Genomic DNA, 12,679 nt, shown 5'->3' with positions numbered 1-12,679 from the left:
TTATCAAGGTTATTTTGAATTCTAATCCAGTCCTCCAAACTGCTTGAACCCCTCCTCCACAAATTTTAGGAGCATACTTTCCACTCCATTATCCAAGTCATTAATGAAAATATTGACTAGTACTGGACACAGGACTAACCCCTGCAGGACCCCACTAGATATGCCCTCCCAATCTCACAGCAAACAGTTGAGAACTACTCTTACTGACTCTATCCATTTTCTTTCTGGAATCTGGAGCTAGGGTAGGCATGTTAGGTGGGTACCTGAAGATTAAATAAGAGGATAGCAAAAAAAAAAGAAGGAACAATGAAAAGAGGGGAAGGGAGAAGTGGTGTAGCTATCCCTTGGTAATGAGAATGGAGGATTAAGCTGGATACCCTGTAAAACCTCCCAGGAAACAATTAATTGCTCCACTGTTCCTTGTGAGGTGCTAAGTGTTGAGGAGCTCTCTGCTTCAATTCCCATAAAGAGGAAGGATATCAGTCCACCCAATGATACAGGAGAGCTTTTAAAGACAGCTGTTGCTGTTAACACTTCATTTTTGAGATAATGGGAATAAGAGTGTCCTCACATAAACCTACTAGACAGGTTGGCTGATGGGGTAAGGGAGAAGTTTAGAGCTTGAGCCTCTGTGCTCTGGAAAAGGTGAGTGAGTGGGGGAAGGTAGCTTTGTACATGTATTTCAGATGCCAGAGAAATCTTACCTTGTATTGTTCTATTTGCTCATAAAGACAATACTAACCAGGAAAGTATTTTAATATTTGAACACTTAACTGAGTTGGGCCATATGTTTTTATGTGTCTGGCCTAAAAAAGTCCCTCTGTCAAAGCACCCTCATCCAGACCCACCAAATTTGGACTAAAACTCTCATACTAAAAGGAGTATCAACTCCTCACCCCACAAGAGATAAATTAATAAAATATGTTAACTACAACCAGTATGTGGGGTGGACACCTGTCCACTAGCAAACTGGGCACAGACCACCAACTCACTTCAGATACTGCAAGTAAATGTCAGTAACTAACAACTTTCTATCACTATAGTCCTGGGCTGGATTCGAACAAATGACTTAGACACAAAAAATTCTAGCGATCCCCTTAACCAAACATCTAAGACAGTGTTTCTCAACTGGAAGAACCAGGGGATTGCAAGGGGTTAAATTTTATTGCAGTATAAAGCAAAGAAAATATCACCACCACCACCCCACACCCTGTTACCTTTCAAGATCGCAGCTGTGTATGAAAAAACTAAGGCCTGATGTCTGAATGGACCTATAAAATGTCGTGAATTAATGTTGTTTTAATGCTGATATTAGTTTTGAGACTAAACAAGGTAACTTTTTTTGCAGTGCTTATAGTCCCAAAGTGATATGAAAAGCAGATTTTTCTGACCTTCAGATGAATAATACAATGTTAATAAAACTATAATCCTTAATAAATAAATGGCCTTATTATTCACAGTAATTAAGAATTAATCTCTAAGCTTTTTAACTTTATCCATTTTGCCTTTGTAATTATTCTGGGTGCTTTGAGTTGGTAAGATATCTATGCTTCTCATTTTTTGGAAAGTTCTGTAGTTAGGGAATTACTTTGATACAAACCCATTTCCCTGTGGAGATACAAATATAACAAGCATTTTTTTGATGTAGGAAGAGAGATTCAGGTAGTACTGCTCAGCTTTCCCAGTGCAGTAAGAGCAAAGAAATGGAGTGTGAATGCTGAGTGACAGAAACTGGATGATGAATGCTGACCTTTTCTGCAATGACTTATGCCAGGGGTCGGCAACCTTTCAGCAGTGGTGTGCCGAGTCTTCATTTATTCACTCTGATTTAAGGTTTCGCGTTCCAGTAATACATTTTAACGTTTTTAGGTGGTCTCTTTCTATAAGTCTATAACATATAACTAAACTATTGTTGTATGTAAAGTAAATAAGGTTTTTAAAATGTTTAAGAAACTTAATTTAAAATTAAATTAAAATGCACAGCCCCCCAGACCAGTGGCCAGGACCGGGGCAGTGTGAGAGCCACTGAAAATCAGCATGCGTGCTGCCTTCGGCACATGTGCCATAGGTTGCCTACCCTGACTTATGCCCTATCAGTGGGGTCATTGAAGTGTTTGGAGCATTTGTAAATCATCGCTAGGTGTGGCTGCATGAAGGAACACATGTACTGTTGAACTGCTTTAACAGGAAACTGAATAGTAATTGATAAAACTAATGGCAGCCCAAGCTAAAATAAGCATATATTCAGTCAGCATTCACACACATGCTTAGCTTTAAGCATGCTTTGCTGAAACAGGGCTAGAACTGTTTGATTTAAAGCTGAATGTCATTAGCTGCAGTATATATTCATGTTACCCTGCACCATGACCCGCAGAAATGTTAAGTGACTGTAGAATATACCTGTTGTTTCATTGGAATATCAAATGAGCTCACAATATTGAAAAACCTTGGTTTTATTATGACACAAATCTATAGAACTCATACATTGCTGCAATTTCTTTTCTATGGGGATGACATCCTTTTGGCCTTTCTGTGACTGCAGAAAGGCCAGAATGCAGCAGATTGCAATGGTTCCACTAACAGAGGGGAGATATACACTGAAAATACTGCATAAAGTGATGTAGAATCTACCTGTGTGCTGCCAAGCTCTGCACTGGCATTGCACAGAGGAGAGAGAGAGAGAGAGAGTGTGTGTGTGTGTGTGTGCATGCGCGCGTGCAGGTCAAGGAAGTGATGGAGCAGTGGCCAGTGGGTCCACGAATTACATCCACTAGACACAAACGCTGCAGGTTAGGGGCAACTGTAGTAGATGGGCTGCAGCAGAATTGTCTACCTCTGTGCCAAGTTTCTATTTTAATTCACTGTACAAAGCCTTTTTACTTGAGCTTTCTACAGGGGTGTGACTTTCACCTTTAGAAAACATTGTTTTCAGCTTCTGATTCATCTCCCGTAGGATAACATGGAGAACACATACAAGTGAGCGATGTCACGTGGATCACTGGGGGGAAAAATAAGGTTTATTTTTCCTTCAAATAATAGGCAGGCTATTATTGGAGGTTTTTTTGTTTAGTTTTTCTGTCTTCCTCCTCCCACCTACCTCCGAGCAAAAATGTTTGGCAATGCAAAGAGAGAGCAAACAATGATAGTTTCACACAGATGTTGGTGGGTGGCAAATGGGAAAAGATCCGTTTCTGAGTGTACAATCTGTAAATTGCTAGCTCGTGCTTTCCTTTCCTGGAAGTGCAAATTCCTTTCATCCCAACCGGTAAAGCAGGATCAAAAGCAAGAGAGATCAACCCATAACTACACCCTTTGTAAAGTTCTTTTTGGGAAAACAAAAATCCTTGTAAAGCTGATACTGCCACTTTACGCAAAATTATTAGCATAACAAATGAAATGATTATATGAAAACGGACCTATCTTGCCTTAGCCTTAGCTCCAATACATATTATAATGTCCTGTAAAGAACCCACTATGCTCCTGGCGAAGATTTAGTTAGTTACAAGTAGATGCCTGATCAACTCAAATGTGTCCAAGAAATGCGCTGTTTTATTACTCTAATAGGGCTCAATCCTGCATGGTGCTGAGCAATCTGGCCTCAATCCAGCAAAGCACTTAAGCACACAATTAGTTTTCAACAGTACTAAAGTGCTTAAAAGCTAATTAAGTGCTTTGCTGGATCCAAGCCATAGTACTCTGCACATCCAGGATGGAGCCAATAATGGTGTAAAAGGTTCAGAGAGTTTCTAAAACACAGTACTGAGCTTGCGACTCTAAAGTGGGATGAAAAAGCATGACTGGTACTGGCAAATCCTTGGAAGAACCGATTGTGAAAATGGGTATGTTCTGCTGTGTAATGCTGTTGGACATTGTGGTTCCCTTGTACACGCTCATAATTTTCTGCTGTGGAACTCCAACCATATGAGCCTATTGTGGAAGTTATATATTCATTCCTTGGTCCAAACTTTTGTTTATAAGTTTCCTGCACTAGTAACTTTATAGCTTAACCCAGTAAAAGGCACTTTTTGTCACAAATAGCAAACATCATTCAGTATTTATGCACCCCTATCTTGCATTAACATCTCAATGGGTGCAGGGATAAAGGACTGATGGACCAAGTGGAGGTGCTGAAATCCTTCTCTGTGACCCTGGTGCTTGAGAACTCTTTTTGCCTTTACCTACCCATTATGCCACAATCATGTAATTAAATTGTATCTATGAACTTTTTTTTTTAAAGACAAGGTTGCTGAAAAACGATTTACCCGCAAGGCTCTCCCTCAACTAAAGCAACACTGTAGCCATTCTTCAGACACAAAGGTTCTCTGCCTGCAAGGCTCTCCCTCTACTAAAGCAACACTGTAGCCATTCTTCAGACACCAACGTTCTCTGCTGCTTCAGTCATCCACCTAGAAAGAGAAAACAGAAATAGAAACTTGTCATCTACTGGAAGGGATTGTAGGGGCATATTTCAACTTTGAGAGAGGGAGGAGCAAGGCAGGCCTGGGCATGGGCTGGAGCCATGCTGATCATGAGTGTCTATCCCTGGCTTTTTGACATACATAAAATGCCCTTTAACTACTCAGCAGCAGAGATTTCTTATAACTGCACAATGAATCAGTCATTACATTCAGAGTCCTATAGGCAATGTCAAAATTAGACCAGACATTTACCTACAAAAATACATTTAGAAACACCTTGGGTCATTTTTATGTCAAACCTTTGTAGAAGGATAACTTGCTGTGTACAGACTTTTCAGGGCCATTATTTAATTGTGAGCTGTTTGCTTTTGGGGTAGTCACTCACCCAGTAAAAAGTCTTATGTTCACCCAACTGCACGTCTGTGTGTGTTTTTGCACTTACAGGTACACATACATTTATAGACAGGAAACAATTGGAAAGAAATCTCCCATGATCCACAGAATTCAGAAATAATATTGACAGTACCTGGTTTCATTCTCTCACTAGTAGGCTCAGCCTTTTGGCCACTAGACTTTGTTTTCATGAGCTTTAGCTGCTGGACCAATAATTTTACCTCCAAATGGTATTTTGAGACTTATGCCCCATCTCCACCCTTCTTTTCTTGACTGACACCTGGGCAGCAGATGGTGCAAATGGCCCATAATACATTAGTTAAATTAATGTAAAAATCCTTTCAGATTGCTGACTTCCTTGGTACTGCACCTTGTGGCACCAATAGCTGGTCAGGGAGAATGACAGCATTTGAAAATGATTGAGACTGAACTTTTCTGGGCTGAGTTTTGGTGACATGAGGGCATTTGTGGGATTGACATAGGAATCTGTGTAGGAGGTGGAATGACTTACCTCTCTACGTCGTTGACACTGTGTCCTGGAACTGCTGTTCAGTTGCTCTCAGAATGACATACTGTAATTATGGATTCTTCTTATACTTTTTCTCCCTTTACACTACAGTTAGGAGCTAGGGTCTTCCTACCATTTCCTCTCTCTTTCTTTCATCTCTACTGATCCCCAGTGCAGGATGTGTGTGTCCAGGGGAAGGAGGTATAGCTGAGAGCCAACACCGAGAAAGACCCTGTTTTCTTAACTCCACTTCTTGGCCTGGACTGATGGGGAAACCCTTGTCAATGTAGAACTAATATTGACACCATAGACTCTTCAGAGAGTGTTCTTTGTATGCACTGTAACCAATAACACTGAGCAGAGCAGCAGTGCTATTGATAGTAGGATTCCCTTCTACTTCAGGCTTCTCAATGAACTACAAGCAGCAGTATAGCCCAGGAGGCCAGGCCCCATAGAAAAGGCTCTAATTTCTCTTTTTTTCAGTGTCCAACAGGCTTCCAGTGTATCTTACTGTGGTGGACTAGCCTATAAGAGTGAGCTGTGGAGATAATCCTTCACCATGATACAGAATGCACTGGTTGGGGTCAGGGTGGGCATGAAATTACATTGTGTTTATACTACTACTGTAAAGTTCCAGTTTGGTTGCATTATGAAGGCCATAAGCAAAAGAAGGGTCAATCCTGGGTACAATGTGGGAATTCAAACGCTAACATACACACAGTTTCTCTTAGTTCCATGGCTGGTCCCATATGCTCTTACAAGGCCTGCAGATGTGAAGGGGAGTGGAGGGGGACAGGAGGGTTCAGCCTATTATCCATGAAATTAGAGAAAGAGATTGTATTTTTACCAGTCCAATGTAAATTAATGCAATTTGCATTTCAGCATTTTCCATAAAATCCACAGGCAGACTTTTTCAGGTACAGAACTGCTATTTTGCTACAAAAAGCTGCTTTCACTGTAGAAAGAAGGGAATTTCAATTAGTAATGTCCATGTTAAGAATGTCTTGTATTCAGTAGTTTACAGCTCCTGGCTCTTAAAAATGGTGGCATATGTTGGCAGCTCTGCATTTTTTTTTAATGACCTGCTGCATCAGACCCCAGCCTATGATACAGCATAATACAAAGTAACGTGATAGGTAAATCTAAACTGTAGTTGTTTTCACAGATCATTAACCAGCAGCAAAATAGGTAAAATCATATCTGGCATTTGATGTGAATACCTGGCTCTATTGTGCCAGTAAGGCATTGGTGCATGTTGGATACATGAGCTCTGGGGGCATAGTGCCTCCTGGGGCATCCCACCATGCAGGGGCAATGCTTCTATCCCTGAAGGAAATACAGTGCATACTGCCCTCTGTGTCTGGTGCAGATGGGGGCAGAACTATGGCTCTGCCTCCTCCCCTCTTCCTCTGGGACAAAGAGGGGGGGTGGGCTAGCTCAGTGGTTTGAGTATTGGCCTGCTAAACCCAGGGTTGTGAGCTCAATCTTTGAGGGGGCGACTTAGGGATCTGGGGCAAAATCAGTACTTGGTCCTGCTAGTGAAGGCAGGGGGCTGGACTCAATGACTTCCAGTTCAAGGAGATAGGATATCTCCATTTATTTATGTCTTGAAGCATTATTTTGAAATCAAAAATCATCTTGAAATTTAGATAGATTTAATTTAAAAAAAACCTAACAAAACAACCAGAAACAACCTAACTGAAAAAACAAACTATATCTAAAAATTGACTTTTTTGACCCAAAATGAAATTTATTTTGTTTTGGCAAGAAAAAACAAAAATTTTCAATTTGAAACTAACCAAATTTTGTTTTTGATTTTTCCAGTTCAGCCACCTCAAACTGAAAAATCAATTATTCACTCAGCTCTATATTGTGTGCTCAAATTCTCTCTTCTGATTTTAGTTTTTTCTCATGAGAGTCTGTGGAATCTTCTAAGCATAGCGCTACTCCCTTCTGACCTCTACATTTCTCTATAATATAGATACTATCTATATAAATATGTATATTAATTAACTCCTTTGTATGACAGTTTATTACTATTCAAGAATTTGACTTCAACCTGTCCCTACCCCAGCACATTTGTAACTTCTTTCCTATCCATTGCTGAATACAGAGATACCTTTGTATTATTAATAGGCTGTCAAGCAATTGAACAAATTAATCATGATTAATCATGCTGTTAAACAATAATAGGATACCATTTATTTAAATATTTTGGATGTTTTCCACATTTTCAAATATATTGATTTCAATTACAACACAGAATACAAAGTGGACAGTGCTCACTTTATATTTTTGATTACAACAATTTGCACTGTAAAAAAATAAAAGAAATAGTATATTTCAATTCACCTAATACAAGTACTGTAGTGCAATCTCTTTATCATGAAAGTTGAACTTAAACAATGTAGAATTATGTACAAAAAAACTGGATTCAAAAATAAAACAATGTAAAACGTTAAGTCCACTCAGTCCTACTTCAGCCAATCGCTCAGACAAAAAAAGTCTGGTTGCAATTTGCAGTAGATAATGCTGCCTCCTTTCTGTCTACAATGTTATCTGAAAGTGAGAACAGGCATTCACATGGCACTGTTGTAGCCGGCATCACAAGATATTTCCAGGCCAGATGTGCTAAAGATTCATATGTCCCTTCATGCTTCAGCCACCATTCCAGAGGATGTGCGTCCATGCTGATGATGGGTTCTGCTCGATTATGATACAAAGTAGAGTAGATCAATGCATGTTCATTTTCATCATTTGAGTCAGATGCCATCAGCAGAAGGTTGAGTTTCTTTTTTGGTGTTTCAGGTTCTGTAGTTTCTGCATCTGAGTGTTGCTCTTTTAAGACTTCGGAAAGCATGCTCCACACCTTGTCCCTCTCAGATTTTGGATGGCACTTCAGATTCTTAAATGTTGGGTCAAGTGCTGTAGCTATTTTTAGAAATCTCATATTAGTACCTTCTTTGCATTTTGTCAAATATGCTGTGAAAGTGTTCTTAGAACGAACATGTGCTGGGTCACCAGCTGAGACTGCGATAACATGAAATATATGACAGAAATGCAGGTAAAACAGAACAGGAGACATACAATTATCCCCCAAAGAGTTCAATCACAAATTTAATTAATGCATTATTTTTTTTAATGTGCATCATCAGCATTGAAGTATGTCCTCTGGAATGGTGGCCAAAACAAAAAAGGCATATGTATGTTCTGAATATCTGGCATGTAAATACCTTGCAACAGTACTTGTATGAGGCGAATTGAAAAATTTGTTTATAATTTTTACAGTGCAAATATTTGTAACAAAAGTAATAATATAAAGTGAGCACTATAGACTTTGTATTCTGTGTTGTAATAGAAATCAATATATTTGAAAATGTAGAAGAACAGCCAAAATATTGAATACATTTCAGTTGGTATTCTATTTGCGATTTTTTTTTTTAGTTAATTGCATGAGTTAACTGCGATTCATTGACAGCCCTAATTATTAGCAATCTTATATCTGTTAAGTGTCATAGAGTATTAAGGGTTAATGTTTCTTATACCTGTAAAGGGTTACAAGCAGGAAACTGGACACCTGATCAGAAGACCAATCAGAAGACAAGATACTTTTAAATTCGGGTGGAGGGAAGTTTGGGTGTGAGTTCTTTGTTTTTTGTTCTTCTCTCGGGGGGTCTGAGAGAGACCAGACATTACTACAGGCTCTCTAAGTTTCTTTTCAAATAGAAGGTAAAAACCAGGTGGTTTAGGCTTTTTAATTGTTTTACACTATTTGCATTTGTGGATCTGGCTGGTTAACTTTTATATGTGTAGTTGCTGGGAATATTTTGATTTGTATTGGTACTGAGGGGAAAGTCTCTTTCTGGTGTCTGTAAGCTATAAGACCCTGTAATATTTACATCCTGAAGTTACAGAGAATTCTTTACTTTTTCCTTTCTTTTATTAAAAGATTTCTTTTTAGAGAACCTGATTGATTGTTTTTTCTCTGTTTCCCTTGTTTTGTCCCAGGGGATTGGGATAACTCACCAGGACGGGTGGGGAGACGGGAGGGGGAGAGATAAAATCTCTCTCTGTTTTCCTTGACTCTGTTTGCCTCTTTGTGGAAGGGAAGGGAGATGCTTCTCTGTATGGTGATTTAAGAGGTTAGATCAGTATAGGATAGCCCAGGGAGGGAAGTTCTGAGAGAGGGAAGGTGGGGGAATGGTTTATTTCTCCTTGTTTTAAGAACCCAAGGGATCTGGGTTCTTGGGGTCCCCAGGAAAGGTCGGGGAGGTCAGAGTGTCCCAAAACACTATATTTTTGGGTGGTGGCAGCCTATCAGATCTAAGCTGATAATTAAGCTTAGGGAAATTCATGCTAGTATCTCATTCCTGGATTCTAAGGTTCAGATTTGAGAAAGAATGTTATGACAATAAGAGTGCTATTTGGCAGCTCTTGGCTTTTCCTCAATTCCTACTTTCAATAATCCCCCTAAACCTGGACGACTTTCTGTACCAGCAGTCTTGTTCTACTTTAGTTAAGGTGGAACCCCTTTTCACACAGCCTCTCTCATTTCCAAAACTGTTCCTCTTTACTTCCTCTCATCCATATGCAGAGATTTCTGAAGGCCCCCTCATCGTGCTAACTCTGTAGGGTTAACTGGAAGCATTTTAGAATAATGTACAATAGCGGCAGTGGCTCTAAGTCTTTTCTTAGTAAACTAACTCTAGCTTGCAGGATCTCTTTCCTCCACTGCCTTGTATCAGAGAAGAATTCAAACCTGAAATGCAGAAACAATCAGAAGCTGCAAGTTTAGTCTAAAAATTGTCACTTGCATTTCGCTGCTGGAGAGTGAGGGCTATCAAAAGAAGATGCTGAAAAGGTTGCACAAATGGAATAGGTTTCATTAGCCTAATCATCGGAATTGATGATTTCTTCGATTTTCAATGTAGTCAATATTCTCGTCATTCCACTCAATGCGATTAGGATCTCTTTATTGACAAAATAATTATGATACAGTATAGCTCCTTCAGACTACCTAGGAGACTACCAGCCCTCATGGAAGCTGAATTACATTCTCGGAAGAGAATATTCACTTATAGACTAGAAACATACTGATATCTAAAAGAATCAGCCCTTCAGTTTTGTGAGGGTAAATGAATAATAGGAGTGAGATTGTGCCTAAGGGTGAGCAAACCAACCTGAACCTCTGCATTCCCTTGTTTCAACCCAAACACAAGCCTTCATTATTATCTTATTTAACTGTTGCAGCACTTTAATATAAACATATGTGGTGTTATACTTTGACCAGTTACCTGAGCTGTTCTCAAGCTCAGCTGGTTCCATAACTGTTTGAAGACGGTTATGGGTGAATAAAATTCTTTTGGATGAAAGGCAGCAGATGACTAGTAGGGAGAGGATTAGCCAGAGTGGAACAGCTCAGTTTGACGAAGGAGTTTGAAATATGTCAAATCACTAGATTTGGAGTACCTTTGGGAGCCCCACAGAAGTGAGGTGGATGCAACTTTGCAATGGTGTGACCATGTGATTCATATTTCCGGGTCTGAGACTAAACTGGCATTTGGGCACCCAAAACATGAGATCTAGATACTGTGACAGACCCAGGCCAGTAGGGTACAGGAGTCTGGTAGAGGGCAAATATACTGGTCACTGGATGAGTAGTTTTCTGTTCCCTGAGTAACCAGAGCAGGGGCTGCACTAGAGTAATCAGGAACCTGGTAGAACCAATTAAGGCAGACAGACTGATTAGAACACCTGCAGCCAATCAAGGCAGCCTAATCAGGGCACCTGGGTTTAAAAAGAACAGGAGTACTTGTGGCACCTTAGAGACTAACAAATTTATTTCAGCATGAGCTTTCGTGAGCTACAGCTCACTTCTTTGGATGCATCTGAAGAAGTGAGCTGTAGCTCACGAAAGCTCATGCTGAAATAAATTTGCTAGTCTGTAAGGTGCCAAAAGTACTCCTGATCTTTTTGCGGATACAGACTAACACAGCTGCTACTCTGAAACCTGGGTTTAAAAAGGAGCTCACTCCAGTCAGATGAGGGGGAGCCAGAGGAGAGGAAGTGCGTGTGAGGAGCTGGAAGCAAGCGGTGCAAGGAGCTGAGAATGAGAGTGAGAGAGCTGCTGGAGGACTAACGAGTACAAGCGTTATCAGACACCACGAGGAAGGTCCTGTGGTGAGGATAAAGAGGATGTTTGGAGGAGGCCATGAGGAAGTAGCCCAGGGAGTTGTAGCTGTCATGCAGCTGTTATAGAAGGCACTATAGACAGCTGCAATCCACAGGGCCCTGGGCTGGAACCCAGAGTAGAGGGCAGGCCCAAGTTCCCCCCAAACCTCCCAACTCCTGATCAGACAGAGGAGAAGTTGACCCAGACTGTGAGGAAAATCACTGAGGTGAGCAAATCTGCCAATAAGCACAGGATCCACCAAGGCAGAGGAGGAACTTTGTCACAATGTTATATGATGCCTCCTGAGTAAAAAAAATGAATAACCTTACAACTTTTCAAATTCCCTCCCTCTTCTTGAGTAATATCTGAATGAATAGTAGATATTTTTCTTGAGTACCAGGAGGGAGTTTAAAAGGGTGTGACTATATGTGCGAAGAGCTACTGGGGAAATCTTAAGACAAAGAAATGTATTTAGTTTTGCATCCTGTGACTATTGGGCTTCGTAGTAATTTCATAAGGGACGTAGTGGAAGCCTTATCATTTGTACCACTTAGTCTGGTCTAGACACTCGAAAACGCACAGATGGGAGAAAAGTGTGCATTGGCAGCAGTTAGGCTGGATTCTAACCTAATATGTCTGTAATGTCTATGATAATTCGTTAGAATGCTTTTGCTCTTCAAGCACAGTATATAATTTTCTTTGTCTCCTTACTGAAAACTTGGTATCAGAAGGAGCAACATAGCTTATTCACTATATACTTCCCTCTTAACCATGCAGTATGTGGGGGTGGAAAAAGCTTATTTCTCAGTCTTAGGGGTAGATACACTTTCCTGGATATAAAATAAAGGCATCATGTTTTATGGAAGGGCAGGTGCATAACAGTGCATAAATAGGTTAGGTACCTACCATATCAATCAAGTGACAGGTACCAGCCACTAGAGGCTATGTTAGTCTCAAACTCTGAAGATCTCCATATACAGACAACAATGGAACATCTAGTATAGCATATTACATATTACTCTTCCCCCAGTTAGATTTTATTCATGCCAATTCATCTTTAACTATTTTCTTTCCTCTTTTTCGTCAGCTTTCCTCCTTTTTCCTTTCTTTCCTTTGGCTATTTCTCTGTGGGTTCAGCTTTATTTTAAGTGTTTTTTGCTTTCAACTTTTGTACTACACTGATCTCTT

General features: G+C 40.1%; 1 long non-coding RNA gene across 3 annotated transcripts in view; it reads right to left on the bottom strand.

Moving 5' to 3' along the window:
* The window catches only part of LOC115653592, a 130,026-nt gene that overhangs the window by 39,673 nt on the left and 77,674 nt on the right, over nt 1-12,679 (bottom strand). For all 3 annotated transcript variants that reach the window (XR_004000960.1, XR_004000958.1, XR_004000959.1), the window contains exon 2: nt 4,263-4,406. This is a non-coding gene — a long non-coding RNA (uncharacterized LOC115653592). The remainder of the gene's footprint in view (nt 1-4,262; nt 4,407-12,679) is intronic.

This window comes from Gopherus evgoodei, chromosome 6, assembly GCF_007399415.2.
Source record: "Gopherus evgoodei ecotype Sinaloan lineage chromosome 6, rGopEvg1_v1.p, whole genome shotgun sequence".
In the NCBI taxonomy this organism is placed as follows: Eukaryota; Metazoa; Chordata; order Testudines; family Testudinidae; genus Gopherus; species Gopherus evgoodei.
The sequence above is the reverse complement of the archived record's forward strand: the minus strand, read 5'-3'. Positions and strand labels throughout refer to the sequence as shown.